Here is a 4,756-nt window from a genome sequence, read left to right on the forward strand (position 1 = left end):
ATGTTGCAAAAACCATTTAGAGAATATAATTAAAGATTTGAAAAGAATCACACTACAAAAATATATATTTTTACCGGAGGTTTTTTAATGGAGGTCGTAATAAACTCCTGTAAGTTTCTGGGACTTTTTAACAAATCCCAGTAAAATTATTCTCGTTTTACTTTTTTTATTTTTCAAAAAATTTTATTTGTCTAAACTTCTTTTCTTTCACTTTCTCTTTCGCGGTTCCCTTTCTCTTTCGCGGTTCCTCTTCTCCTTTCTCGGTGCCTCTCACCACTCAAGATTTTACTCACTCATTTCATCATCTGTTTGCTTTTGATTTCATTTTCGCCCGCTGATTTCATCACTAAACTGTGTTGATTTCAATTTCGTGTCTTAGGAGGAGGAAGCAGTTGTGGCTCGTGCCCTAGGAGGAAGAAGGCATTGCTCTTTCAATTTCATGGTTTTCCCTGAAATAAGGTAATAAAAACATGCTTTCAATTTCGTTTCCTTGTTTTCAATTTCATCACCGCTATTTTAATTTCGTCATTCGATTTCATCTCCATGCTTTCATTCTCATCTCATTTTCGTCTCCCTACTTTCATCTCCCTGCATCACTGTCCTCTTTCAATTTCATCTTTCTTGATCATGCCATAACTAATCGCTTATTTTGTTTTGTTTTATTTGTAGTTTTGTTTTACAGGTTCACTAACATGGTTGACAGTAGTGCAGTCCACTACTTGAAGACTATGTCATTATAGCTGCATTGTGGTTCCATTTTATATTTCATCAAGATTCTTCTTTCATTCTTGTTTTTCCTAATTTGATTCCCTTAAATGGTTATCTTAGAATTATATCACTGATTAGAAATTTCTTTCTTTGTAATGTTCTGTTTTAGTAGAACATCTTTAGGTACAAAGTTAGATTTTAAAATTGCAAACCTTTATTCATGCATGCAACGTTCTTGTAAAAAGTTTTCTAATAAAGAAATATGTTACCACCTTTTAATTGCAGCATATATGATGTAACAATTTGCACATGAATTTCAGGCTTACTTTCCTCCTATTTCACAATCAGATGGTGTTCCTTTGCATATGAAAGATGTGAAGGGAAATGAGTGGACATTTCAGTTTAGATTTTGGCCTAATAACAACAGTAGAATGTATGTATTAGAGGGAGTAACCCCTTGCATACAGGCCTTGCAACTAAATGCTGGCGACATTGGTATATAATTTCATCTGGACAGTGATCTATGCACATACTTGTTTCGTTGCTGTTTAATACTTTACTAAAAAACTTTATTCGGTATTCTGATTTTGTTTAAAAATTTGATTAGAAGTAAATGTGTTTCATGGCTATAAACTTATTCTGCTGCAATGATATTTAGTCGGATAGATCCTGGAGGCAAATTTGTTTTGGGTTTTAGAAGGGCATCAGATTGTACAGATACACAGGTTCTGACATTATTTTCTATTTCACAGTTCGATGTCTCTTCTTTTGATAATGCGTGTATGATGTTTTTTTTTCATAAAATTAACAAGTGATCATTATTGAAACAGGATGCTTCTGCTGGTAATTCCAGTGTTTTTCCAAGAAAGGAAAAAACCTTTTCTGGTACAACTGTAGGAAATAGTTATCATGATCTTCTCAAGACAAGAAAAGCGAATGGTGATCCTTACTTAAATAAATGCTCAGAGCATTTCCATTTGGGTACTGGAATTGCTAAGCGTCTTCGAACTAAAAATTTTGAGATGGTAAACAACGGTTTGGTACAACTACCAATTTCAGTTTCAGAAAAGACTCAAAATATTGGGCCTATGTTTTTTATTTTCTTTTTCTTTTCAAAGATAGGGGTGGTTGATTTTGGTGGTCATCAATGCAGTTGTTATTAAGGCTCTAAAATTATATTGGTTAGGCAAGGAGACAAAGAGTTGGATATCCCAGGCAATGGGGAAGACTGATTGGCAATGCCCATGAGAATCGGAATAAAATGTCAAAGCAAGCAGAATATATTTCCAGAAAACTAGCAAGGTTTATTTGCATAATATTGATATATCTTTGTTAGGTCATGTAGAAAGCTTTACTAATGTCTTACACAGTTATCATTTTGAACTGGAGGAGATTTGAACTAAGCTATAAATTTAATGTAGGATGAATTTAATGTTTGAAGTTTTATTCCTCCATCAGGAAGAGGACTTAAAGGATGTATTGGAGTTGCTTTTTGCTAGATATTGATATAGGGAAAAGGTTTCCTAACTATATTTTCTTATTTAAGGTGATGGAGGTAGTTCCTAAGGCAAAAGAGAACAACGTTCACCTTGACAAAAGCATATGATGTGTTGGGCATTAATGAGAAATCTGTTAAGTCAATGCCATTTAAACAGCTTGTTGTTCTGATTGAATCAACTTCTACCCTTCATATTGTGAAAACTTTGTTTGACCAGTTTGAGAGCTGCCTCAAAGTGTCTACAACAGCTTTGTAAATTTTGGCAGATAGTCAAACAATAGCTTAGCTAGGTCATCAAGGTATCGTGTGAGATTTGTTCTTTGTGCTTATATGATATTGGGTCATCCAGATGCAGTTTTCAGTGGAATGGAAGAATGTGAGATTGCTCTAGCCAAAGCTACACAAGAGTTTGTCCACATGTTTGAGTTGTTGATGAAGATTGTATTAGATGGGCTAGTACACAATTTTGATGAAGAGTCTGTCTCAGCAGCTATGAATCGTTGTACCTTCAGATCTCAGCTTGCTGCTTTTGATAAAGCTTGGTGCTCATACTTGAATTGTTTCGTGGTATGAAAGGTTAAGAATGCTCAATCGTTGGAGGAGGATTTGGTAAGAGCAGGTTGCCAACTTGAAGCTTCTATGATTCAAACTTGCAAGTTATCTCTAGAAGGACTTGTTGCTGATAAGCTTAGTCATGATATGAAAGCTATTCAACGTCAGGTAATGGCTGATTTTGGATGAAGCTATAGGTTGAGGCTCTTCCTTAGGCCTTTGATGTTGATATGCTCATATTATCCCATAAACTACAGTTTGATTCGCCCATATATATATATATATATATATTATCTTTCAGGGGAAAATAAAACAAGCAACGGAGAAGGCCTTTTGGGATGGTATCATGGAATCTGTTAAGGGAGACCAACCCAACTATGACTGGATAGTTCAACTCATGTGAGAGGTTACGGATGAAATTTGTGAAATGGCTCCAAAAAGCTGGAAGGAGGATATTTTTTCTGCCATTGATTTAGAAATTATTTCTCAAGTACATATTCTCTTTCTTGCAGCCTGTGATGGCTATTAGATGCATGATTGGCGTATACCTTATAATATTTTCTTCTTTTCTGACATTTTCTATATACATGAAGGTGCTGAAATCAGGTAAACTGGATGTTGATTATCTTGGGAGAATTCTGGAGTTTTCAATCACGAGTTTGCAGAAACTCTCATCTCCAACCAATGAGGAGATGATGAAAGCTACACACAAGAAACTATTTCATGAATCGGGTGAAATTTGTCAATCAAGGGATGGTTTAAACAATTATTGTGTTGTAGCATTGGTGAAGGGCTTGTAATTTGTCTTTTAGCAGATTCAGGTCTTTTTGCTTAACTTTTATTTATTCGTGCACTTTGCTTAATTTTATAACTGAAACTTACTAGGTCAATATGTCATTTTTTCTTATGGTCGATAATTATGAATTATAGATGCTTTTTTGAAAGGATTCAGTACCACTGCTTTGTTAAGCAATTAAATTTTGCTCGATCAATGCATTCATGCTTTTCCTTTTTCTTTATTAATTAGGAATTTTGGATGCTTCTAATGTAATAAATTCTTTGAAATTACATAACAAAATTCCAACTTGTTTGTGATGTTTCCCAATTACCTGCCATTTGAATTCCTAGTTTTCTTTCCCCCTTCTTGTTTTCCAATTCTTCAATTTATGAGATACTAAAAGTTTTTTATTCTGCTAATTGGCAATTTATTTTGAATTAAGTCTTTATTAGCTGTTTTTACATTAAATTCCTAAGATTATATAAGCTTTAAATATCTGGTTTGCTTTATCTCAGATTCAAGGCCCACTATGAAGTGTCTATGCCAGAAACTAGTTAAATAGGTTCAATAATAATAAAGGATGAACATGAGAGTTTATGTGGTAACTTTTTCCTAATCTTGTTGTGTTGGATTGATTTAGTTTTTCAAAAAGTTTTATATCTAGTATTTATAATTTTTGTGAAGGTGGAAGATAGGTAATAAATCATTTGCCAATACAAATTTGACAGTATTGTGTTGCATTTGCTCTCTTGTTGAAATATTTTAGGAATTTCTACCCTAAAATCAAATATTGCTTCGGTTTTATAAATATAATAGCACTTTTAAGTTTTTTCAAAACTATAAGGAGTGGCAGCAGGGGGTGTTACGGGTTTGTGATTTCTAATTGGATGTATTAGCATTATAGATAAATTTTTGGATTGGGTGCCAATTAATATATTGTTTGGACTGTGACTAAATTGTGGGTTGCCATGGGTAGTACGAAGTTTTATTAGGTGTAGTGGATAAGTTATATTGATTGTTTTAATATATGTCTTCATGGCAAGGTGTTATTATAATATATATTTTTGATTCAGGAAGCAATCAATGCCACTTTAGGATGTCCAAATGTTAGAATTTTTGCTTTTTTTACCATGTTTTAGTAATTATATGCATTACAGGGGTAACAAATAAAATAAAGAGAATTTGGGATATAAGTAAAAACATCAATAAATAATAAATTG

At 33.3% G+C, this 4,756-nt stretch overlaps 1 long non-coding RNA gene across 8 annotated transcripts; it reads left to right on the plus strand.

Annotated features, from left to right (window-relative positions):
- Nucleotides 1-210: 210 nt before the first annotated feature.
- On the plus strand, nt 211-3,648 carry LOC114171544. Of its 8 annotated transcripts, none has more exons than XR_003601574.1 (3): nt 211-263; nt 380-459; nt 670-3,648. It is a non-coding gene; the product is annotated as an uncharacterized LOC114171544 (long non-coding RNA). The 8 variants fall into 8 exon arrangements; XR_003601578.1 differs by having other exon boundaries at nt 217-459; nt 670-2,010; nt 2,255-3,648; XR_003601577.1 differs by having other exon boundaries at nt 217-459; nt 670-1,733; nt 1,862-3,648.
- The last annotated feature ends 1,108 nt before the right edge of the window (nt 3,649-4,756 follow it).

This window comes from Vigna unguiculata, unplaced genomic scaffold (genome assembly GCF_004118075.2).
Source record: "Vigna unguiculata cultivar IT97K-499-35 unplaced genomic scaffold, ASM411807v1 contig_297, whole genome shotgun sequence".
Lineage (NCBI taxonomy): Eukaryota > Viridiplantae > Streptophyta > Magnoliopsida > Fabales > Fabaceae > Vigna > Vigna unguiculata.